We start from the raw sequence: 27,887 nt of genomic DNA on the forward strand, positions 1-27,887 counted from the left end.
TAACAATATGCAAAATATTAATAAATACCAATACATTAATTTATATTTTTTCATGAAAACACTGTAAATGTCAAACTATCATCCATCCTTTTCACTATTAGGTTTGACTAGTCCCTCATCGAGAGGATTATCATTTAAACAGTCTTGTGCTTTCCCAAAAGTAATTGCAAAAAGTCTCCATGTAGACTGACCAAGATTTTTTTCCGAATTTCATTCTTTCCACCTATACCAAGTGTAACATTCCAAAAAGCGCAAGGGCAAATCCGATGATGTCTTTTATTCTGTTCTAGTGAAAAACTCCTCAGCTGTGGAAATGGAAAATAAATGACATACTTCAGAGACAGCATACTTCATTACACTTCTTACCGTATTAGTCTTCTCCAAATGGCCCATAGGCGCTTTAATAATTTCCTGAAAAGGGAAATGCACACAACAAAAAAAGTTGGAAAGTTGGTATTTTATGCTGCTTTTCCCCCCTATTTTTTTTTTTTTCATTATGTAACTCAAGGCAGTCAGAATTTAGACTAGCAAATGTTTAATCAAACATTACATATATCTGTAATTAGACATTGGCGCCCCCTATTTGACCCCTATACTTCGAGCAGAGGCAGCGCACAGAAGAACTTCAGAGAAAGTGTGTAACTTTAACATGTTGTCTGAGTATATGCACAGAGTTTCTCTGGAAACATTGACATCCATTAAGGCAGACGTTATGTTTCTTCTCCTAAGCCCTGTGCTCTGGCATTCTGGGTAATAACGGGCCTTGGGTGCTTATTATCTCCTTTTGGCATCTGTTATCTGAACAAATCACAGTCATAGACTTGCTGTGCACAGAAGAGCTTCAAAGAAAAGTTTGCCACAATGCGCCGTAAGAATAAGAACTGATTTTAGGAACCTGGCTAAAGGTTAAAAGTAATTTGAAAGTGCTCTGTGGTTCCCAAATTCATTATTTTACAAATGTTGCCCTGGTAAAGATCATTTAAGAATGCAACGTCTGGTAGGTTTTTACATAACCTGACATTTTAAAGTTAAACAGTCTTGATATTTAGACCACAAGGATCTATTAGAAACTGGATGCGGTGCATTACAGAACACAGCTCACTATTATAATTTTTATTTTTATTTTTAATCAGTCAAATACCAAGTTGATTCAAACAGACAGCACTAAATACTATATGTGCTCATCTCTTCAGTGAGCTGGTGTGATCTCATTTACCATCAACATGATGCAATGGGTGGTGCCCGGTTTCCATCCTTCCTCAAAAAACATGTAATGAGATACTTCTTAAAGGGATAGTTCACCCAAAAATGAAAATTCTGTAATTTATACTCACCCTCAAGTTGTTCCAAACATTTATGAATTTCTTTCTTCTGCTGAACACAAAAGATGTTTTGAAGAATGAGTAATCAAACGGTTGATGGACCCCATTGACGGAAAACATACTATTGAAGTCATTGGGAACCAGAAACTGTTACTGACATTCTTCAAAATATATTCTTTTGCATTCAGCAGAAGAAAGAAACTCATATGGGATTGGAACAACTTGATGGTGAGTAAATGACAGAATTTTCATTTTTGGGTGAACTATCCATTTAAGCTCATGAAATATTCTCCTCTTTTAAGGGTTTGCTATGCAGTTCTCAAAGTGTTCTGAGTGTTTATAAATGAAGTTGTCAGTGTGTTGTGTGTGGTTGCAAGGTATAGTGGTCACCTCGAAGTCTCTAAGATACTAGATATGGCAAGACAGGAACCTCTCTTCAATATTAGGACATTTTCAGACATGTAGTTTATTCACATAAGTGTCATTAATACAGATTTTCAGAGTAAAAGGAGAAATATTGGTTATAAACTGATACAGCTTATTTTATCAGTTTTGGATATTAGATATCACAATTTCGCAAATATCAGATATTGAATTGTTCATGCTCATTTCCCATATTTTTACATTTAATATGTATTTTAACATATAGCCTACTGATTATCTTTGCTGTCATCTAACACTCATTTAAAGATAAAGTCTGCATTATATGGAGTCTGCATTTCGTAAATTTTTTTATAAGTAATAAGGTGGTGATGCTAAAATTCAAGCATTTAAAATGATTGATTTTAGCCGTTATTGTTTTATTTTGTAATGCATTTAGACAAAATAATGTATATTTCCATTTACGGTTTATAGTCCATAACAATAAAATAATTACTTGCAAATTCTCAACCCTAAGTATGAGCAACAGTAATGTTGATGGCCTTAGCAAACACCACTGCTTAACTGGTGTCCTAGCCCCTCCCCTCACATCTGATTGGCTGAAAAGGATTTACTCTGCTCAAGGAGACTGGTAGGTTCTCAGAAGTAAGCTGATTTGAATTTCAGATGGAAGTGGATCCAGAAATCTGTCATCAGCTGGGACAGCGGTCCAATCTGTCACCTCTCTCTCCCTCACTCTCTACCTGCTCACTCCAGGCAGAACGTTACACTTTCATTAGTACAACCCTCACCTTCCTCCAGGTCCATCACTACACTATCTTCAAAGAGAAATGGGTTTGTCTGCCATATTGATCTGGTGGTCACCCTTAAAAAGCAGGGCACTGTTTTTCATTCATGTCCCTTCTCTCTCTTTCCATGTCATGAACAGCTGACATGTAGCGAAAGAGCTGAGAGCTGTGCACCTGGAAGGGGAGAATAAAGCCTTTAAACATCTTTGGGATCTTTGCGTATTTGTCTTTTAGAACTACAGATTAAAGACAGAGTTTACACACGGGTCTCCAAGGCAACAACACATTATTGATCTTGCTTTTAGCTTGTCACCTCACAAAAGCAGATTAAGTATGTTCACTGTCAGAATCTCAAAATCTCCTGTTGAATGTTTAACAAAGGCATTAGATAGATTTGTAAATTTTCACAAGAAAATGAGAGTGCCTTTACCAAACTTACTGCAGAAATGCTAGGGTGTTGCTATATTCAGAGTGGTTTTTAGCACATTTTTAATGCGTTGCTAGGTTATTCTGGGGTGTTGCTAGGTAGTTGCATACTGGTCAAGTTGGATGAATCAAAATAGGGGGGAAATGCTTTGTTTGGAAACCTGTGTTTTATGTAATACAGTTTCTTATTAGATATTTAGACAGGCACATAAAAAACAAATTCAAAAAAGGTTTTAAAAAATTGATTTGTCCTCAGCTACTTACAGAAGGGTCATTTAACTAATTAATGAACAAATCTGGACAATCTTTTTAGTGAACATACTAATCAGATTCACTAAAAGAATCACTGAAATTAATTTAAATCCCCACAATTAATCATCTACCAGACAAAAATCGGATTACTAGAACAGGGACAGCACACCTCTCTTCAACAAGCCTCATGATTTGATGTATCACTGTAGCACAAATGTGAGATTCACTGGAAAATGTTCCTGTGAACCAGGTGCTCACAGTCCAGTCACTGTCACTGCCCTGTTCATCAGAGACCGCGGGATATTTATGAATGCTTTGCTATGTGTGTGTTTGCAAACACGCTCCAATGCTTTGTGAGTGCTAATTACAACAACCTCCCACAACAGTGTTAACACGTCCATTGAAAACAAAACAGTGCGAGTGAAGGAGCGTGAGAGTTTAAACAAGAGGACAAGTGAGCGCTGATTCTTCTATAGGTCAGGTGACCACTGCACCAGCTGCTGAGTCTGGAGGCAGGGCATAACCTGCCCAAGGTCCTGTGGGTGATGGAGCAAAAATGTCCCAAAAAAAAAAAAAAAAAACCTGAAAGATAGCGATGTACATTATGGGCTTGACAGAATGTATTCAATAGAGTTAAAAAACATCTGTGCGGATTAATCCACAATGAAAATTCAACATTAAAAGATGGTTAAGAGGGATTTCAGGCAAACCCGCACATCAACATTTAGCTGAGATAATATTTGCACTTGTTCTATTCCAAAACCTATGAAGACAGCATGTTAAGACAACAGGCATGCTCCCAACAAAAAAAGCTGTCCCAAAAATAATTATGGGGCTTCAAGATACCTTGTTTTAGTCCAATTCTGATTGTTTTACACAATATTTGTTGGAGTATTTATGTGTTAATTTGAGTATCTGAAAATAATAAAGAAAATAATAAAATATTTCATAGAAATATGAAAATTCTGTCATGATTTATTGACTGTCAAGTCCTTCTAATCGTTCTTTCTTCAACAGAAAACAAAATAATATATTTAGCAAAATTCCTTTTTCTTATTCTCCATATGATTGACACTATCAAGCTCCAAAAAGTACCCCCAAAAAACCCTCTAAAAGTCGTTCTTACAATTTGGTTACTATTTTCCCAGCCTTCTGAAGTCATAATTGCTCTGCATGAAAAGACTGATATTAGCATTGTTATGAAAAAATAAATAAAAAAATTAAATTTCAAACATGGAGCTTTAAGACATATTTTTTTTAATACCCTTTACTTTTTTTTAACAATTCATTTTGATTTAACTCCATTGTATTAGGTTTCTTATTCAAACACGATTGCATGGAGCTAAACTGACTTGAAAACGTTACTTTTTGGGTTAGCCTAACTCAAAGTTTTCATTTCAAAAGAACATCTTTCAATCAACTGACTGTACAAATCTTACATTTCTGTCTATTTCTCACACAAACCTTTTGCATAGATACAGATTACTTATAGCACATCAAACATATGGAATATAGCACATCAAACATATGGACTACCGCTATGATGCTATTTTTCAGTGCCTTTTTTGAAGCTCAACAGTGTGAATAAATGTAATTGTATGGAAAAGGGCAGGTCATTCTACATAGCTGTTCCTTATTCACCTTATCCTTTTGACACAAGCCCTTACAATACTTCAAAACACACACATCTCATGTTCACTGAGATGTCTTTAACACACCGCTCCAACTAAACACCTGTCCTCCTGAGAACACCTCAACGCAATGGAAAGGTTGCAGGTCCCAGTCATGGATGACAGAAAAAAAAAGAAGCTTTTTTTGCAAATGTCCTTGAGCAAATCCTTTTAACCTCTGGAGAACTGTCCTTGTAATAAGGAAAGAAAATGAGGTTGTGCTGGTGTGATGACTGTGGTACAAGCACAAAGGTTGCAAGCTCAATCCTCTATGTGGGTGACTGTGCGCAGACTCTGAGATTTATTTCAAAACTGGATAAAGAACATCAAGGATTCCACAAACAAGAACACATACCACCATTGTCAGAAGATTCACCACAAAACAATGTCATACTAACAAGAGCTAAAAGTGTACTAACCAATCAAGTTTGTAATTCAACTAATAAAGTCAGAATTTCCAAATTATTATTTGGAGTAGTGCAACAGAACCCATTCTGAAGTAGAACCTAAAACTCAAGCTGATTTCAACTCCATCTTTGCCTAGATGTAAGTGTATAATGTCATAAAAATATGATGGGAGATGATCACGCAATATGCGGGAAATGCACAAATGAATAAACTAAGGCGGTCAAAGATAGTGTGTTAACAGATTTTTTCGCTATTAACACATTTTTATACATTTAGTTGTTTTAGTATTGAAATATTGAAAATTATCTTTAAGTTACATGCTTGAAAAATACAGAATCTGTTGTTTTTTTGTGTGCAAATGAGATGAGTAAAGCGCACTTCTGCATCCACCCAAACGCCCAACCAATTACATAAAGGCGTGCTCAGGACCGTTTCATGGAAACTGGCATTCAACCACTCTTTCCTATTTTTAAGTTGTAAAACCCACACAGTGACAGTGTACAAGCTTGAAAATGGATAATGAATTTTTTCATCATTACTGTAAGCAGTACAATTACAAAGCTGGGTCGACAAGTCAGCGCGTTGATTAGAATTGCAGCATGTTGATTAGTCAACAAGGCATCAGATAGGCTACCTAATGGGTGTTGAACTCATGGTCGTTAATGATAATGACAAATGTAAGCACAACGATTATCCTTACATACAGCATAATTGACTAATTATGGTGGTAATGTAGCAGCTAAGTTATGTGGTGTAAAAAGACAAAAGTGCAGAATCAATCAGGTAAAGCTGACACTTAAATCCTTGAGGAAAGTAACATGGATGACAGCCCATCCATGTGAGAAATGATGAGCTCCAACATCTGTTTTTTGACTCAATGTTTGATCGGACTGGCATATGTTGAAACATTTTCACACAAAAATAGATTAACGATGCAAAATTTGTATTTGCAAGATGATACTTGGAAATAAAATTGCAACATGTCATATGAGATAATTCAGAATTGTACTGAAAAATTAATCATTTAATTAAATGCTTATGGAAATTGTTTTTTAGCACATGACATTACAGTGTAATACATACCTATGCAGTATTCAGTAAGTAGTAAGATAAAAACCTGTTCTCATCAGCGGATAGCCAGTTATTGGGGTGGATGAAGTAAAAAAAAAAAAAAAACTGTAGTAACTTAGTGATAGCCTAAAAAGAATAACTAATAAAGCTGTTTTGTTTTGTATGGGGGACTCGGCCACCATGTTACTTTATTGGACACTCACCGAATAAATAGGTCTAAATAATCAGCTAATGGCATCGGTAGTTTAAACTATAGTTAAGGCAATGTATGACACCCGCATCCACGACTTTGATCAACAACCACCAACATAAACAAAACGTTCACCGACTACACTGTAAACACTTGTTTACAGTTGTGCACAGTAGGATACTAGCATACACCACACATACGGTAAATAATACAAATAAGTGAGTTGTGTCTTTTACAAACATGGATTTGAATAGTAATTTAGCCAACTTACTTCTTCGTCAGTGACGCACATTCGATCGTTTTACTCCAGATTATTCGCTCATTTCTAATTGACGACCGACGAACCTGTTCAGAGAGGCTCTCTCAAAACTCATGACACGACACATGCCGACCAAATCTTTGTTCATTGAGTTAATACTAGGTGATCGGTAGCTGTAACATGGTTAAAGTACCGCGGGAGCGAATCGAAAGCATACATACGGAACAGTCTCTGATCGTTCTCGCGGTACTTTGATGTCATTCACCGATCGGTCTGCATAGAGTCGTTTCAAGTCGAACACATCCATCTACTCGAGAACAGCTGCCTGCGAGCGAATCAATCTGATTTCCGAACAAATCGTTCAGAGTGTTTTGGGAATCGGTTCATTGAAAATATGGAAGCCCTGGAAAGCCAAATCATTTGTTAACACATCACACAACTACCAGTCATTTGCTTTTTTTTTTTACTCTTTTTTTTTCCTTTTTTTTTTTTTACTTGTAAAATGATGTAGTGAGATGACTGAAATAGGCCTATAGCTTAAAACATTTTTTTTTATTATAATTCAATTCAATTCACATTTATTTGTACAGCGCTTTTCACAATACACACCATTTCAAAGCAGCTTTACAGAAAGTGCACAAGTCCATATTACATTTTAGAGTGTTCTGTTATCAGGTAACTGTCTAAGTTATGCATTTCAGAAATGTACATAGCCTATACAAAATCACAGTTAGCTAAAGGCCTAGTAAAGTACAAAAAAAATATAGGCCTAAGTAAAACAAAACCACAAAATGTAGGCTAGATAGGCCTTCTGGAGTAAATTACAAAGTCTGATATTTTGATATATTTTGCAGCTTGTTTACTTATTTACTGAATTGAAATGATCGAATAACACAATTCTTGAAGAAAGCTTCTTGTCAGAGCTTAATTTTATTGTGCAATGTAATTAAATTGGTAAGTGACCAACGGTGAACAATCTCCATTTCTTCTGCAAACACCATTCAGTACATTGCATAGCAATGAAAACTACATTTGCAGGATTATCATAATCCACCTTTTTATTATAGTATCATTACCATTAAATTCAAATTCCATTAAGGTTGAAACAACTTCATTTAACAAGTTCATACATTTAGGTTAGCAAAATGCCACACGTAAAATAACTAGAAATATCACTGAACCAGTAAGTCCTGATCTTCCTCATACAGCAGGACAACAAATATGCAGAAAATGGAGCTAATAGATTTTGCCAGATGTGTCCCATATAGTCACTCACAAGGATAACCAGCAAAAACATGCACACCCTCATGTACTCACTCAAAAGCACGTGTGCACACACAGCAGTTTTCGACTAAGGGAACTAAGGGACCAAGGGGCCTGCTGTCCACTTGGGAGACACTCAGACGTGAGACATTACGGAGGAGTAAAAACGGGAAAGCTTTTGTCGCCTCCTGAAGAATTATCAGAAGATGCATGGTTAGGGGCCGCTTGAGGCCTATATTACTTCACACACCCACACATCCATGCATCTAACTATATTTGTGTCTGAGAGAGCAAGATTTTATACTTTCATCCTACAGCACTGTATCTTAGTCTTATGACACTCTTATGTGACTCAAATCGGATGCCCTGTAGAAAGATCCGGAGTGTCCTGGAATAACACAACGACAATCTTGATAGCACCAACTGCTTTCAAGGCCTGGAGGTCAGCTCTTGCGTTACAGGCCTCATAAAGAGCACATGAGTTTTACTAAGGGTGACAGGACCACTGTTGGATCAGGATTTTATGACCTCACAGACAAAGACATTAGTCGGTGTTAAGATGACAGGAAAATCCAAGCAAACCTGTCTGTTTATGCCCCGCTGATCACATAGTGCACAAATCCATACTGACAGGATGACTAATCAAACACACACACATATATTACTCATAGCTTTCCTGTAGCTCAAACAGTAGAGCATTGGTGCTTTCAAGGTCATGGGTTCGATTCCCAGGGAAAGCAAGAACTGATAAGAATGTAAAATGTGTACCCTGAAATGCAATGTAAGTCGCTTTGGATAAAAGCGTCTGCCGTAAATGTAAAAAAAAATAAATAAAAAAAAACATATACTGTATGCAGACAGTTAAAGTTGCTTGGGGAAAAATAGTTTTCAAAATCCTTAAAACAAGATAAACGTACTTTATCGAGAATCTATATTTATAGTTCAAGATCAAGTTCAATTTTATTTATATAGCATATTTACAGCAGCCACTATAGGCTGACCAAAGTGCTTTACAGAACAACAAGATTAAAAGAAGATATAACATGCATAACAAAAAATAAAACAAAACATAAGAGCAACATAGCTAAGAGTAAACATAAAACAGGAGTAGCAAAACAGTATCAGACTCATATATAAATTAGTAAAACCAACCGAAGAAAATAATCAATATACTAAAGAAAACAGGTAGGTTTTTAAAAGAGACTTGAAAGCAGACAGGGAAGGGGCCGTTCTAATCTCAAGGGACAGGGTGTTCCAGAGTCGTGGCCCTGCCACCGGAAATGCACGCTCCCCTCTACGCTTAAGTCTAGAGCGAGGAACTACCAGCAGAGCCCGGTCACAGGATCTTAGGCTTCTGGACGGAGTGTAGGGAAGAAGTTGTTCAGAGAGATAGGCAGGAGCTAAGTTAGAGATTTAAAAAAACAAAGAGTAGAATTTTAAAATCTATTCTCTATTCTCTATTCTAAATCTATCTCTGGTGAACTGGCATTCAGTGTAGAGATCTGAGAATAGGAGAGATGTGATCATACAGTATTTATGACACTTATGAAAAAGTCTGGCAGCAGCGTTTTGTAGCTTAAGATGAGCAATTTGAGACTTGGATATACCGCAATATAAAGAATTGCAATAATCTAGCTGAGATGTAACAAACGCATGAACAGCCATTTCCAGAGTTTTCGGAGTGAGAAAACCTTTGATTTTTCACAATAGACGAGGTTGATAGAAGCTGGAACCGATAACGGAGGAAATATGTTTGTCAAATTTTAAAGGCTAGTCAACAAGAACACCTAAGTTCCGCACCCTTGAGATTTAAAAACGGACAGACTCTCTAAATCAGGGCTTATACACTGAGAATTTTCATTTGGGCCGAAAACAATAACCTCAGTCTTGTCTTCATTTAGGAAGAGGAAATTTTGGGCTAGCCATGATTTAACCTCCTCTAAGCATCGCAGAAGAGATGTAATCGCTACAGGGTTGTTTCTTTCGATTGGTATAAATCATCCACATTACAATAAAAGGACACACCATGTTTCCTAAGAATAGAGCCTAGAGGTAGCATGTAGAAAGAACATAGACAGGGAGCCAAAATAGAGCCCTGTGGAAGGTCACAGGTCAGAGGTGCCATGGAAGAGGAGAAATTACCCATCTTTACTAAAAACTTTCTGTCAGACAGGTATGAAAAAAACCATTTCAGAACAGTAGCTTTTAGACCCACCCAAGACTCTAGTCTAGATAATAGAGTAGGTTGGTAAATAGTATCAAAAGCAGCCGAAAGATCTAAAAGAACCAGAACCACAGTATCTCCGGAATCAGATAAATATCGTTTAACACTCTCAGGAGGGCAGAATCAGTGCTGTGAGCAGACCTAAAACCAGATTGAAAAACCTCATAGATACAATTACTTGACAAAAAGTGTTGTAGTTGATCCAGCACAATTTTCTCCAATAGCTTAGAAATGAAAGGTAAAACAGAAATAGGCCGAAAACTGTTTAAAACAGAAGGATCTAGTGAATACATTTATACATAATTCTTACACCATATTTTTAAGCTGCAATCTTACTAAATTTTGTTAGATGATTTGTTAGAGTCAAGCTTAAAACAAAAAACAATATTGGCTATTATATTGCTATTCCAATTATTTGCTAAATGAAAAAATTATATATATATATGTATATATATATGTGTGTGTGTATATATACGTATATATGTATATAGTCTTTATATATATATACACAGACACATTAGTCTTTTGAAAAATAGAAAACAAAATAAAAATACTGATTAATACTACAATACTAAATTAATAACAAAAATCATAAATAGGCTACAAAATCAAATGCTACAAACTCAAAAAATACTAAACACTCAAATTAAAATGAACTGAGTGTGTTGGGGGGGCTATTGCTGACTGTAGATGGTAAGATTAACAAATCAAAGTCTGTTTAAGCATCATCCATTCATTAGAGGTTCAGTCATTCTAATCCTTAAAACCTGGGTCCGTTTTCTTCTCATCTGTTCTGCTGCTCATTAGAGGGACCACTGGACCACAAAGATCTCAGATAGAGGAGCTGAACAGCACAGCTGATGAACATGCCCTCCTGCTGGAGAACAGACTCACAGATCTACAGTAATACAGCCTCTGCTAGAAACCGAAAAGCATAGAGCCTTGATGATTTCATAACTCACCAAAGTCTCATATTATTTATAAATGTAATTATTGTTATGGTTATGGATATAATGTAATGTTTGATGACCTTCAAATCTTTAGACCACACCTGTTTAGACAACCATTCAGTTACATTAGGATTAAGTCTCTGAAATGATTCCTGTTAGACATCGATGAACAATACATGATGTGAGCCGTCATGATGAAAGTGTTCAGTCTTGAGGTGACCGTTCGCAAAGACCCGCCCCCTTTAGTTACTGTTGCTATGTCCGACAAGCCAAGCCATGCCGCTTTCAGTCACGCCACACCATGTTCTCACACAGTGAAAATACATCGCGGAGCAGAGTGTACACTGACAACGTGCTGACAGACAGGACAGACCAGGTTACTTTTGATATGAAACAAAGTCTCACCTTTCAAATTTGGTCATTTTTTAAAGAAATATAAACCGTTTTGTGGCTCTTTAACGTGTCTGTCAGATCGCTGTAGAGCCTCAGTTAAAGCTGCTCGTGAACCGATCATCTCTTCCTTCTAGTTAATTTATAGCATCAAATAAACATGAATGAACATAATGTTGTTTTAACCGCGGAAAGACGTCAGTACACTGGGTATGGGCAAATGAAGGCTCATGAAGCACTGAGGCTTTCCCTTGATTGTTCCGGGAAAAGATTCGAAGCATCATGAGTGTCGAAAACAGCGCTATATTGTGGCACATCTATCCGAGTGCGCAGCGCCATTGTTTTATCTATTAAGCACAAATAAAAGCCTGACAACGCTAAATGTTCAGTTTTCTGATAATATAATTCACATATTAAAGTGAGGCAATAAATTAAATATAACAATTATAATACTAATTATAAAAATATCAAAAGAGTTGCTCGATCCGAGTAAATGGTGGTCTAATTGTTTTATGGTTTCTATGCTGTTTATATGACAGAATATATGAGCATGTAACATAGGCTATAGCAGGGACGTGGGAACTATATTGTGAGAGGGGGGGCGGGATTCTTGAGGGAGGTGGGGGGGGGGGGGGGGGGGGGGTGTTAGTGTAGGCCTATAGAAGCCTGTGTTATGTATCCTGATTGACTTTATGATTAGTTAAACCTGTTTTGCACATGCATCGCCACAGAGTTAACCATTTCAGACAGTAGGCTACCGGACAGCCTCTGTCTCGTTCACTTCAAGTCTGTGGGCGTTACGCACAGCTCAGTGTGGCCGCTCCAATCAATGAAATCTATGTCAAAACGCGTCAAAAGAGGCAATGCATTTACGCAGAGCAGGGTCATAAACGCGCAGAAAACGTGGCCATGTGTGTCTGGAGTTCAGCGAGCTCCACGGACCACTCCTTCAGTCTATCCACGGAGCGCTCTAAAGTCAACAGCGCTGAATGAATGATGATCTGCTTTTATGTCATTTTTCCTTTTTTATTCAGAATATTCACAAATGTGTTAGCTATGGCATGAAATATCTGATATTCCGATTGTCAAATATATGCAAGTGGAAGTGTATTGTTGTTTAAACACCTTTATAACGATCGCGTTAGTTGAGCTGTATGCGAGATGGGCGCCGCGCCGTGTTAGTTTGTGCCGCAGACGCAGGTCAGAGAATCGGATCTGTTGGATTTACAACACGTGTAAATTTCACATTCATCCACTTCTCCCGAAATACATAAAAGTAAGTGGCTGGTGAACTGGGAGAAGAATAGAGTAAACATTAAAGTTACTTACACAATGTGTATCTGATGAATAAAACGTGTCGAATTATAATGGAAAGGATTATTATTACCTCCGAAAACAATACATTTAGAATTTGTAAAATACACACTGATGTCTACACACTGATGTCTATGCATAGACATCAGTGTGTATTTTACAAATTCTAAATGTATTGTTTTTTTAGTAGCCTACTTATGTGAATTTATATGTCTGAAACCTAAAATAAACAGTATGTGGTTGAAAACACTGAAAAGTTGTGATATATGACAGCTCTGAACGCGCCTGTCTCTGGCTAAATTCAACATTTGTATTTAGCAGTTGATCATGTGATGCACTGACCGTTCTGATCACACCGGTGTGAAACGCTCCAGGGACCAGCCTAGACTGATCACAACGGTGTGACCGTACGTGCGAAAGGCTTAAAAACAAGAAATTTTATGACACAAAATGTTGAAATGTAGGCTTAAATCAAACACATTTAATTCAGATTCTGTATATAAAACGGAAACCAAAAACAACGAAAAAAACAGCTGGGCTGGGTAAGGGTTCAGCCCCGGCAAAACGTTGCACAACGTTTTTTAAACAGAAACGGTGATGCGTTGAACACACTGTTCTGATGACGCAAGAGTTGCAACTATGGCAGCTGAGAAGGCTCATTCTTTGTGTTCTTTGTGAAGAATTTTCTGAGCCTGATGAAGTCGGTATAAATATGTGTTTAATACTACAAAATATGCTCGATGTTACAGTTACTGCACTTGCCGCCCAGAACAAAAGAGAACATCCCAATCGAGTGAAGGGATTGCTGAAACTGAAATGGAAGCACACATCTTACCTAATTCAGACTAAAATACATCTATTTAGCCTCACATACTGCCTTTATTTGTAGGTCATACTGTTTTAATACCCTGTATTTTCTTTCTCATTTTTAGGAAAAGCACTTAATTACCATTGTTTATTTCTATACCAAATGTCATACACTTGCAATGAAGCTAAAAATATAAACAACTACATCATTATGTTGATATCCTATATTTTTACAATAAAACTTACGACAAACATGTCTTCTAATATCCTCAGTTGTTGCGTATACCGAGCTGCATCGAACACATTTGTAAATTACTTTCACTTTAATTAAAGTTCACTTTAATACCCCGTGTTTTATATACATGTTGCTGCTGATTGGACTGCAGTTCTGACACACCCACCAAACAAGAGAAAACGTATCTCAAACCCCGTTGCACACCGGTGCACGCCGTTTCCAGGAAACATGACGTTCAACCCGGAAACCGTAGCAAAACGTTGCGCACCGTTTTGAACTTGAACATGCCCCTGGCTGACCCCTAGAGGGGTGGGGAAAAGGGGTGGTGGGGGGGCGGCCGACCCCCCCGCCCCCTCCCTGTTCCAACGTCTATGGGCTATAGGCTTATTTATAAAAAGAAAAGAAAAAATATAGCTGAGAGCAGTGATTGCGGGCCCAAGCCGGCCCGCAATCGCTGCTCGCAGCTATATATATATATATATATATATATATATATATATATATATATATATAAATGTAACACACACACACACAAAAAAAAATATATATATATATATATATATATATATATCAGATAAGTAATATTCTCTGTCTTGTCACTTAAAGGTACAATATGCAAGAATTTTGCATTAAAATATCCCATAATCTCAAGGCCAGTGTTATATATTTTGTTAAGTTGATTACTTACAATATCCCAAATGTTTCCAACTATTTTTAAATCGTGAGAAAATTGCGATTTTAACCAAGGAAACGGGGCGTTAGAGCAGGGGGGAGTTGGGAGTCGCCAGTCAATTGCGTCATATCCGCGTTACCCTCGGTTTCCGCTCGTACTGCGTGGAGTCCTGGACAAATGCGGAAGTTGTAGTTGTAGCGTCTATCAAGCAACACACGTAGCTTGTTTCTTGCAGTCGTTATGGAACATAATTATTCTTTACCGATTGCAGCTGGTTCTGTCGACAAAGTAACGTTATGCTTAATTTTATATTTCCTAATGTAGCATTCGGTATGTAAGGGAAGTATTATTGCTTTAGATTTCTGTTTAGTTTATTGACATTGTTTATCACGTCTGGTGTTTATGGCCATGTAAATAAATATAGCATGTGTTATACATAAATATTAATCAGTATTTTGGCAAATGATGTGGGTATGTTCGAATGTACTTTTACAACAATTGTTTAGAACACGTAAAACTGCGCAGCGTTATCACAACAATGAATTCGACATACAGTAACATCTATGATAACCAATGTAGTATTAAACCTTACTTTTCTTGCGGTTAATTCATTTTAATGAAATAAAAGTGTGATGAGGTTCAAGAATCAGGAAGGAAGAAGACAGGGGTCGGCGTGACTGGGACTCGTACTTTATTAAAATAAAGCAAAACAAACAAAAGTCGTGCACAACGCGCATTCACCGTGGCAACCGCGACGGCACAAAACAGTTCAAAAATGAGAGCTCGGATCCACCGGTTTTCTTCCTCTGCGTCCAATTTTCTCTTCAGTCTCTCTCTCGTTCCAGCGCGCGGCTTATAAGCGGTCTCTCCACGCGGATCACTGCAATAAAACACAGGTGTTCGTCATTTGCACTTAACCTACTTGCTCGTCTCTTCTCTCTCCCATTACAGACCGCGCTGAACCCCCCCCCCCCCCCTCTCCCCCTCTCCCCCTCTCCCCCTCGCCCCCTCGCCACAAAAAGCATGTCATTATAAAAAAAGAACTTAGCCTCATCCATGAACATGATTTTAGATTCCCGTCTGACTGATTTACATCCACGGTGGAGTTTAAAACGACAGTTCCCATCATTCCACGCTCCTTCACATCGTCATCAAGCTACGCCGTTGTTGTTGTTTGGAATGTAGCGCCCTCCAGAGGCCAAAAATTCTTGCATATTGTAGCTTAAAAAAAAAAAAAAAAAGATTATTATTTACCTATATTTATTATAGGCTTTGTACTTCACTCACATTCCAATATTGAAGGGGAAAATTATCCTCTTCACATGCGCAAAAATTTGCTTGGAAACATCACAGTTGAGCGGTGATTACTGTGAATAGTATGAATTGTACTACTGACTATTTAAACAGAGCAATGCAATTTTTATATGTTCGGGTTGACTATTTTATTATTATATTTTATTAAGGCTATAATGAACAGACTGCGATGTCAAGATTGCAATGCTGGAATGTGTGTGTGTATATGTGTGTGTGTGTGTGTGTGTGTGTGTGTGTGGCGTGGGCGCGATTGAACAGTGGACACATAAAAAGATACTCCGTCATTTTGTCCATACAGGACATCATTCAAACTGCAAAGTGTTAACTTATATTTGTGTACAGTCGAAATAAAACACAACATTGTGTTTTTGTAAAATAAATTCAAGCAATCCGCCCCCGAAATGGCGCTAATTTTAAAATTAAACTAAAATGCTCACGGCTGCACGTGCATTCATAACGGTGGGCGTCCATGGCGAGGAACGGGCAGAGAAGAGCGAATGTTTTTTGTAGTTCATTTCTACTTCCATAGGAATTCATTGAGAACGCTCGCTCTGCTCTGCACCATTATCCATGTCAGTGCGGACAAACATATTTCACTTTCGTTTTTAAGTTAGCGATTCAAAAGCCCCCAGTGGTGTCACACGTTGATTAACCAGTGGTAAAATATTCTCACCGTCACATACCTAGTATATTTTTATATAGATACAATAGGCCTACCTGATTTTGAACACAAGAGGGCAGTATAGCACTATGAATGACATTATTTATTTTTTGGACTAAAAAAACATTCTGGATGTTTTTAAACTTAAACAATTATTGAATTGAAAAAAAAGAATAAAATGGGTTTAGTTCTGATATTTGTATAATTGTATATAGAAATAAATGGTGTATAATTACATTTTTAAAAGATAGGAGGTTTTTAGTGTTTCCTTTTTTGACATTACTTTAATCCCTCGCCATAGCAAAACCGTTTGAGATATTTATTATCTGTTTACAATTTAGCATCTTTAATGTATTTTCATCATGTTGAAAAAGTTTGGTGGGTAAAAGTTTGGTTTAATAAAATAAACCACTTAAGAGGAGTGGGTAAAAATTCAGAGGCTGATTTTGCAAAGAAATCCACATTCAAACCAAAATATCTGACTTCCTGTTGCTCGGAGCTAATGACTGTAAATTAGAAAATTGTCCGGCTCGATGAGACCAATATGCGTACTGATTTTTGTGACTGTACATAAAATTAACCCCCCCCCCCCCCCCCCCCACTTTTGTCAAAAGCATTTAGAAAGTGACACACTTCCTGCTGCCAGTTGGTGGCGCTATGACTTTGACTCACAATAGTTACATACATGTGATCAGCCTCTTACCACGAACACACTGCTGAAGTTTCATCAAGATCAGGTAATGTATGCAGAAGTTATAACACTTCGTTTTTATCTTTTCTCGCCATAAATTTGTTTCCTCGCTACGGCCAAACCGTTCGAGATATCAAAAATCCGTCCGCATTTTAGCATCCTCAGTGTCTTTACTTCATGCTGACCGAGTTTGGTGGCAATTGAAAGAATTGCCTAGGAGGATTATTTCAAATTCCAGAGCAAGCGTTCTCCAAACAACGATTTCCTGTTGTGCTGGTGTAAAACTTGACCAAGGGAAAGTTGTTCGGCCCGATGAGATCTGTACGTGTACTGAGTTTCATATTAATTCATGCAAGCGTGTTTGATCTATGGACCAAGTTTTCAGACCCCGTTCAAAGGTGAAAAATCCCCCCCACCCCACACACACACAGAGACAGAGAGAGAGAGAGAAAATTCTCCAGAAAAATCCACATTCAAATCAAAATATCTGACTTCCTGTTGGTCGGAGCTAATGACTGTAAATTAGAAAGTTGTCCGGCTTGATGAGAACAATATACAAACCAAGTTTTGTTGCTGTAGATGAATCTAACCCTCCACTTTGGTCAAAAGGTGGCACTACTGAGCCATTCCACCACGCCCGTTTCTGAAACTTTGCACATGTCTACTGGCTAATAAATGTGATGTGTCTGTCGAGTTTCATCCAATTTCAAGCATGCTAAGAGTCTCAAAAGCATCAAAAAAGAATATTAAAGTTTGATGCGTTGCCATGGCAACAGTATCTAAGATATCAATAATCCTTTCACAGGTCTACATCTGCCGTGTGTCTACATTATACACACAAAGTTTGAAGCAAATCGGGTAAAAATAAGAGAGTGACTTCAAAGCATTTTGAAAGTGACACACTTCCTGCTGCCAGTTGGTGGCGCTATAACTTTGACTCCATGTGATCGGCCTCTTACAACAAACACACTGCGGAAGTTTCATCAAGATCAGTTAATGTATGCAGAAGTTATAACACACTTCCTGTGTCCCATTATTCGCCATAAATTAGTTTCCTCGCCACGGCCAAACCGTTCGAGATATCAAAAATCCGTTCGCAAGAATTCATCCTCAGTGTCTTCACTTCATTCACACCGAGTTTGGTGGCGATCGGATGAATTCCCTAGGAGGAGTATTTCACATTCCATTGTATGCGTTTTCCAAACAACGTATAATAACCGACCAAAAACCTGTAGAGTGGTCTGGGTTCAAACATTCCGACACGCAAAGTGAAGCATTCACGTGACTGGAAAGAAAGTGAGGCCTTGTTTTTCGTTGATCACGTGTTTCTCTGAAAACAATACGCGCTCCGGCACGGAGCTTCATGATAAATTGCGCTGTGTACTCGATACGCGATTTGAAGCTTTAGTGTCATATGTAACATAACTACAGTACACACCGTTTTTCAAGTTCAAATCCTCCAACTAATCTACTGACTGCTTTGTCGGACAAAAATGACGGTTTCGGCGGATGGCGGATTATGATTGGTCAGATCGCCTGTCAATCAAACTCCAAGCAGTAACACACTCATGGAGTTGCAACACTATCTCACGACCAATTCGTACGAATTCGTACGAATGATAAAAAGGTGGCTAATTCGTACGAATTCGTACGACCTCACTCGTACGAATTTGTACGATTTGTCTAAACCCACGTGATGGGTAGGTTTAGGGGCGGGGTCAGGGGTAGGTCATTCGTATGAATTCATACGAATTGGGCAATTCGTAAAATATGTACGATTTTGCAAAAATTCGAGTGAGGTCGTATGAATTCGTTGGGAATACTGGATCCCACAATGTGCCTAGCAGTCCATGTCCGATAGCAAATGACGGATTGGACTACCAAGACTTTAAACATTATGCATACAATTAGTAAAAAAAAACAAAAATAAAAAAAAACATGAAATACAAGTATTTATTTCTGACATGATAACTAAACCACATTTTTATTATTTTTACTATTTCCATTCTGAAGACAGTATGAAAAAAGATCCTAAAATCTGTTTTATTATGTCCTTTTGAGTCCCTTCGTAGTATATATTTCTTTTAATTTTTAAATAAAAAGTCCAAGAAAGAATAAGAGAGGCAAAAGAAGTGCCAAGAAAACAAAACAGAAATAAAGTGCTTTCATAAAAACACTACTTTTTTGATCTGTGCAGCCCAGCAAGAGACTGCATGACAGATTTTGAAGCTATAATTTAATAAAGTTAGATAGCGCGAGGGCAAATATTAGTTCTACTAGTCTCTCGCTGTTTCCCCCGGAGAGTGGAGGTATTGATTCCCTTCTCTAAGTGTTCATGCAGGTGTGGAACTGTGTCTAATCAAAGCATTCAACCCTTTATCCATCCTCTCGTTTTTAAAAAAATTCTGTTAATGTCTGGTGCAAATTGTTCTGAGAAATTATGCTGTGATCATTTTGCGTAGGAGTGATTCTGCTTCATTACGGCTTGATATTTTCATCCACGTCCATGAGAACTTTGTCTTGGGAGCCTTCTGCAATTACTGCAGTGCTTTGCTGCATTTTAAGCAGTGAACAAAACACATTTTGCTGCACAGGTCCAAAGGGATAAAAAACAAATGATTCTTTGAGCCGAGAGAGAGAATGCAATATCAAAAATACCGTCATTGTGTATTGAGTGCAATGGCATATTTATGGAAATTTGTGCTTTCGGTTTTGATTCAGGGATCTGAGTCCATTGTCGCAGGGGTAAACAAGCCATTTCCACCCTGATGAGGTCTTCAAGCTCCTGATTTTATCAGTTCTTACCCCTCCATTCATCACAAATGCATTTCATTCAATTAGACATTTAACCATAACGGAAGATTATGCTACTCTTGGTAATTGCTTTGTAGTTGATTGAGCTTCTAATTCGTTTGAGTCTCAACTGTTGTTCTTCATTCAGTGGCTGAATGGCAGAATCCCCTCTGACTTCTGGTCTGAGGAAAACTAAAGACACAAGGAAAATTAGATTTGGGAAAGGCAATGAGGGTGATAATGGACACGCACACACATATTTTCGTAAAGAACGCATGCAGCTGTCGAAGGGAGCAGCAGATCAAGTGGTGATAATGGTTTGCGATTATACTCTTACTGTGTACTCTAGTGGTAGGTTGAACCACTTTAGCTTTTGATAGCTGGACTACTTGTCCTGTTCCACACATTCTGGCCCAATTTTCCTTAGTGTCACACACACACACGTTCAGACTACACACGTAACCCATGACCACTAATGGAAATCTTAGAAACCTTCACACTGTAATGTACATTCCTGCAGAAGTCCGGAGTGATAAAGAGGCTTGATGCTCCAGGAAAGAGAGAAGGAGAGAGAGAGAGAGAGAGAGAGAGAGAGAGAGAGAGGGAGGGATTAATCGATCTCTTTAACTGATCATGGGGAATGATGAATCTTGAGGCGGTCCTTGGAGAGACCATGTCTGCTCGTCTACCTTATGGCCATTGCAGTGCTGCTGCCGGAGACAAAGAGAAAAGAAGGGAACTGCAGAAGAAAGGCAAGAAAATGAAATGTGTAGGACAGATTTATGATTTTCCAACATCAGGACTCAACACCGTCAATCAATAAACCACCCAGAAGGAAGACTGTGCAACCTACACAGCCAAAAGCAATGGCAGGAAAAAACAAGCTATTCTAACACACATTTTCCGTGGAACATTTTCTTGCTCAGTAATTTTCCATTGTTTTCCAGACATATAAACATCCTTAAAAGCAACATTATGCATTAGATTTGCACACACACATACCTGGGCACAGGTGGCTATAGTGAAGATTGTCATCAGGCTGATATATCACTACACCTTTATCTACGTGCTCTTTAGCTGTTTGGGGTCATTAAACACAAATTGCCCGCAGGGAAAACCCCACCCACCATCAGACCACATCTGACAGCACTGCGGCGCAGCAGGTGTAGAGTCAGCACATGTGCTGTGAAAAAAACACTCGTAATCAGTATTATTGTCTTATTTTCCCAGACAAAATATCTGAACATCCTTAAAAAAACAAGTAGAATCGAAAAGTCTTTCTTAGGCCATTTGCCAAAATAGTTTTTTCTTGGTTTTCTAGTCTGAAATTAATTCTTAATATCATGCAGCCAGTGAATTTATCTTGATTTAAGGCTATTTCCATATTTCTATTGAACAATATTATTTTTGTTGTTGTTGTTGTTGTTTTTGCAATGTGCTGGATATATAGTGTATGGTGTGAGATTGTGTTGGAGAGCTCTTCGTTACTTCCTGCAGAGCCGAAAGCTGCGCCACCATCCATCTCCGTTCCCTGCATTCTGTCTGCGTCTGCACGGAGATATTTCTCATGATAATTAGTCATGCAGCCACACTTGCACATCGTTGGACGTCTTCCACAGCAAATGTCATCATCAGACATGTTGACGCTTTGCTGTCACCTCATATCAGATGCAGCAGACTAGTTTGAAAGCAGCAGACTTAGACTAGGCTGGGGGTGTCTCTGAGTGAGTGACGTCAGCTCTCTTACAGACTGCGGTCCCGTGTGTCCTGCATGAGTGCGTGTGGATTGTCCAGCTGCAGGACGCTCTGTTGGCCCAGGTCCAGTGAGAAGCTGCCGGGGCTCTTCTGCTCAGAATCACCCTGATGTCAGAGATCCATGACTGCACCGCCCTCAGGTTGGATGTGGCTGCAGGGTGGATAATCAAAACTTAATTACAAAGTTTGTTTAAAGTAGTAACATATTGCAGGCTTGTAGTTCTAGAGAGTTTGACACTTTTATTTAGAGGACATTAGAAAGAGGACATTACATGATGGAGGGGAGGGAACAGGATCAGCAAATTTCACAAGCTGTTTGGAATTTGCATCACCAAAAATTCATTATATAAACGTCCCTCATTCATTATTTAATGTCCCTCAATAAGTCTACACATGCAGGGCCACATGAAATCTGTTTTATTTTTTTCCTTAATTCAGTTTTCTGTTTTATATTTCATTTTAATTTGTATTTTTTTACAGTTAAATAATTAATGAAAATATTAACCATATATTTAAGCATATTGTGAAAATAATACCATTTACCTTACCTTGCTTTATTTTCCTCATAGAGGGCTTTAATTCACAGCAGTATGAATAAAAACTTTACAGATAACTTTATAGATAAAAGATTATCTGTGATTACCTATGGCACTAAATTATTTATATGTGCTAAAATATAAAGAGAGGGAGGCTGGGTGGGAACATATTTTTATATATTTATACAAAATATTTATATTATATTATAATATTATTTATAATATAAATATTTATATTTATAAAATATAATAATAAACATTTGAGGACTGTGACTGTTGTATAATAACATACATAAATACAGTGACATCAGAAACATTTTCGGAACTTTCTCTATATTTTTCAGGTGGATGGATCAATTGAGATAAGAATCTTGTTTAAAGACAAATTCAAGGCATTCAAGTCACAACACTGAATACACAGAACAGTGGAAAGCTGTTTTCAGTGTAAACATTCAAATTCTCTTGCACTCTACACTCCACATACAGGCACTCTCTTAGTATGTTCTTTATATTGTTTGTGACACAAACAATCATGCAGGCCTGAGACCCACAGGGTAAGAGGACACACATGCAGCTGGAAAATGCGTATGTTATGACTTTGCAGATGTATATTTTGCTTGCACTAAAGCCAAGCGTTTCCCCTACTCTAATAATGCTGACCGTCTCACCGCAGAGCTGGAAAAACACATTTTCTCTTTTGGCACACTAATAAATGGCCATAAACCTGCACCCCCTGAGGAAGGAAGATGGAAGACTTGATGGAAGACAGAACACAGGAAAAATAAATACACTTAAATATATATACATTAATATCAAGACCCTGCACACAATAGCTTTAAATTAGTCTTAAAAGGTTCATACTGGCTACTAACCTTCAGATAAATCAGATGTCTTTTCTCTCTAGTACTCAACAGTGCATAACGTCAGGATGAGCCATGGCTTTAGAAGGTTAAACCAATCATTGTCAGGCTTTATCATCTGATATACTGCTGTTTTCTTAGAGTAGCCTACTCTGTAAAACCCACACTCTCTCTCCAGTTCGCCTCCAGAGAATTAGTATTTATTTGATTTAGAGAAATAATTTTTTATACCACAATCACACTGCAAATATTTTGGTTCCTGACATAACATTCATCAATTAGTATAGTCTACTGTACACATATACAACAGAGCACATGGCACTGAAAAATCAGTATCCCATAATCCAATGCACTGAACTTAAAGAGATACTTCACTAAAAAATGACTCACCCTCGAAACCTGTATGCATTTCTTTCTTCCATGGAACACAAACAACACAAACATTTTAGTGTTGTTTTGGACCCCATTGACCTTCACTGTGTGGAGGAACATTCTTCAAAATATCTTCTTTCGTGTTCTGCAGAAAGAAAATCTTATAGATTTTGAACAACATGAGTAACAGTTTATCGTTGCATAATGCATACTGTTTCAAATGCTTTTTTACAAAATACAAAAAACATGGTTTATAGGGTAAGATGGGGAGATGACCCCACCACCTTCAGTTCTTGATCATAGATGGCATAAAATCTCATCTCAACACATTTAATGAATTGCTATGCATCTGAATATTAACATTTGTGAGATTTAGTCAGTCAAAACTAGTAAGTCCAATAAAAGCTTTTATTGACACCAGGCACAGCGAACGACAGGTTTTTCAAAGTGGGGATCTATGACGTCAAAGGGAATCAAACACCGCCTCCACAGAAGAAGATCAACACCTACTTCAACACTGCCTGTTTAGCCCCGCCCATGGATGAAACTCATTATAATATGCAAAACTTTTATCCAATCATAGCAGTGGGCGTTTACTTCCAAGTCTTCAATGCGGCACGCCCATAAAAACCAAGCATTTCAGGAGCTAGGCTCAAAACCAGGGTAGAAAAATACTTATTCATTTTGATGTTTTTGAATGTAAAAACCAAGCGAACGTCATAAGTTGACCTCAGACAACAATTAAAAAAAATTAAAAAAGCCAGTTCATGACCCCTTTAAGATAATGAAAATAGATCTGACTTCCTCTTCACTTATGCCTCACATCTGATCTTCCCTCCAGTGATGAAACAAAACACGCTCTGCAGTGCATGATGCCACCATCTGTCACTCATGCAGAAATGTGCACACACATGCATTCTTATCGCCATGACACAGAGATGTCTGAATAGTCACACAGCAGTTAGGTGCTGGGAAAGGTCACATCATTCACTGCATATCCAGAGTTATGTTCAATCTGCTGTCAAAATAAGAAAACCAGTGACAAGTCAATGAATCTGCTTATCAAGTCGACCCAATCTAAAGAGTAATTTCCAAATAATTTTCACTATTAAAAAAAACTTCTTCAGTGGTTAATTTCACACTAGGTCCCACCTAGAGATATATAACCAATCTTGAGACCCCAAATCAAATGTATTATATTATTGCACTGGATATGCTTATCAATTTCATTGCATTATCATAAGGCTTACACTACCTTTCAAAAGTCTGGGGTTGGGACAGTAATTGAAGTGTGTTATCCTCTCTAATGCTGCATTTATTTAATCAAAACTACAGTAAAAACAGTGATATTGTGAAATATTACTACAATTTAAAATAACTGTTTACTTCAAAAGAACAGCATGTATTTGAAATGGAAATCTTTTTTAACATTATAAATGTCTTTGCAGTCACTTTTGCTCAGTTTTTAATGCGTCCTTGCTGTATAAAATCATTAAATTCTTTTTTAAAAAAAGGTAATGACTTCACACTGAACAATAGCGTTGTTACGCAACTGCTCTGAGACTTGGGATGAACATCCAAATGCAGCTTTATTGGGAAAATCAAGAATCATAATCCATAAAACAGGCAATGGGTCAAACAATCCAAATAAGCAACAGGGCAGAAAACAGGCAAAAAGTGTAATCCAGAAAACGGGCAGAGAATCAAAAAACCAAGACAGGAAACCAGGATAATGTTCAGAAATGCAGAGTAACAATAGCCTGACAAGCCAGACCCACATCAAGATGTTGGGTCTGGGAACACACCATTGGCTCAATCTGAGAGGCGGGATAAATGGTTGTCTTTCAAATTCCCTCTGCATGCAATAGGATAGCGCTACAACCAACCAGAGCGTTTTCCCACAAGCGGAGCTAGTTGATAGATTAAACTTTTGCCGTATCCGGTCGACCAAACTCCGAACATATCTTCCTTTTTTAAGAATGACTTCAGTGCCATTCTTTGTTCTTTTCTCAAAGAAAACTTAAAGGTTCCTTCCAACAGACTCAAGGATGATATATGTTTTCAAAGCCTTTGTATTCAAAGGTTTTGACATTTTTTTAAAGGGATTAAAAAAGGGACTTTATATCAGAGGAGAACATTATAAAATTGGGATTACAGTGAATGTTTCTGGCTTTGTGAAGATGACATTTACCCAGAAGACAAAGTAATAATACAGTATTATCAAGGGTAACATCCTTAGAATGAAAATCGGTGCGGTGCGAACATGTGCGTTCGGCTCAAGTGCACTGTGAAAGAATGCCTATGTATGTGCGCTGGCGCGTAGTCTTTCTTAACAAAGTGACATTGCCAACTACTAGTCTGGCATGCATGCTAACGATTGGCATGGCAATCGTTTTGACAACATTGACATCTGTACAAGGAAAAAACGTTTCAGTTTTTGCACATCGTTGTCGTGTAAATGTAAGAGTGCATACACAGGGCTGTGAACGAGATAATAACACACAGGTGGAAGTAATCAGAACATGATTAGTCCAGGCAATGGGTTATGGGAAATGTAGTTCATGCTGAGATAAAGCAGATTGAAGCACTCCAGCTGGCAGATGTGACAAGTGTATTGTGCGCTATACTGACTTCAGCTGAACAACAGCCAAAATGCATTATTGTGTTATCACTGTAAAAGCTGCTTTGAAACAATCTGAATTGTATAAAGTGCTATATAAATAATTGTGACTTGACTATATGAGATTCTTGCATCGGCTATATCGTTCTTTGAAGATTAAAAAGTTCTTGATGTTATCTTCAGATTGGTCTCTAGGTTTTTGAAAGCACCATTGAAGAAATACAACATTGGTTGTGGAACTTCTTCTCTTATGGAACATTATTGTTCTTATTGGAACTTTTATTTTCTAAGGGTGGACAAACGGTTCAAACAATGTTTTATGTGGTACATCCTGGAGCATGCAAGGATCAGCTACACCTTGAATAGGTGTAAATATGAAAACCACTGAAACTTCATTTTCCATAATCTTCTATCACCAGAGTAGAACAGAATCTTGATTTATAACCATGCGTTGGAATTCATTACTATGTCTTTCATGCAATGTTGCTCTAGGACCACATCATTATCTTATCAAAGGGACTTCTTATCTGAAATCCCCCTGAAGCGACACAAAGGGCACACTGTTTAATGGCTCCTTTCAAGGAACAATCCAGCAAACTTAAATTGCATAAACCCTTAAAACTACTAATGGATGATGGCCTGCACAGCATGATGATGACTAGCTATACTGTTTTTATTTTCAGCGTGGCAAGATTACACCTGCAGCTCACATTTCACTCATGTGAGCTGGTAATAATGCAGAGGTTGATGGAACGGTTGCACAGTTTCCGTCCCCCATGTGATACATGAGATGACTCCAGCGGGACCCATCACTAGTTTCATTCTGCTGACAGCTACGAGCAAATGGGACTCAAGCATGGACGCAGTAAACAATGAATAATCAGGGTGGCCTATTAGCTGATGAGAATGATAACATGACACACACACTCACACACTTTTCTATCATGCTAGGCACTTTCCATTGACTGCTGTTGTTTTTATACTGAGCTAATGTTGTTTCAACAGGTTTTTTTCGTTTGGGGGTTAGTATTTTTTTTTTTTTTTTTTTTTTAGAAGTGAATACTCTCAATCAGTAAGCATGCATGAAATTGATTAAACAAGTGACAGTAAAGACAATGTTACAAAAAGATTTCAAATTTCAACTTAATGCTTTTTTTTTAAACAACAACAATCTTCTATTCATCAAAGAAAAATGAATTATGGTTATGTAATGAATGAAGAGTTCAGATGCAAAAGCCTCTTAGCCATCTGAAATTTTCTTCTAGAATTATCATTTTTATCAAGCTTGTATATTTAAATTCAGTAATTTCACTTAAATTGCAATGAAAATGACCTATTAATTGTCATTTAAGTGAAATTACTGAACGTAAATATACGGGCTTGATAAAAATGATCATTCTAGAAGAAATTTTCAGATGGCACTTAGAGGCTTTTGCATCTGAACTCTTCAAATATTAACACATAAATATTAACCAACAAAACTGCATTCAATATTGATAATAATAATAATAATAATAATAAATGTTTCTTGAACAGCAAATCAGAATAATTTCTGAAGGATCATCCAACACTGGAGTAATGAATCTGAAAATTCAGCTTTGCATCACAATAATAAATCACATTTAAAAAAAGATTCAAATAGAAAACGAATCATTTTTAACC

At 37.5% G+C, this 27,887-nt stretch overlaps 1 long non-coding RNA gene across 1 annotated transcript; it reads left to right on the forward strand.

The window, feature by feature from the left end:
* Positions 1 to 11,473: 11,473 nt before the first annotated feature.
* Positions 11,474 to 23,489, forward strand: LOC309479791. Its single transcript, XR_014199438.1, has 3 exons — positions 11,474 to 11,580; positions 21,832 to 21,977; positions 22,718 to 23,489. It is a non-coding gene; the product is annotated as an uncharacterized lncRNA (long non-coding RNA).
* The last annotated feature ends 4,398 nt before the right edge of the window (positions 23,490 to 27,887 follow it).

This window comes from Leuciscus leuciscus (assembly GCF_965113295.1).
Source record: "Leuciscus leuciscus genome assembly, chromosome: 17".
Taxonomy (NCBI): domain Eukaryota; kingdom Metazoa; phylum Chordata; class Actinopteri; order Cypriniformes; family Leuciscidae; genus Leuciscus; species Leuciscus leuciscus.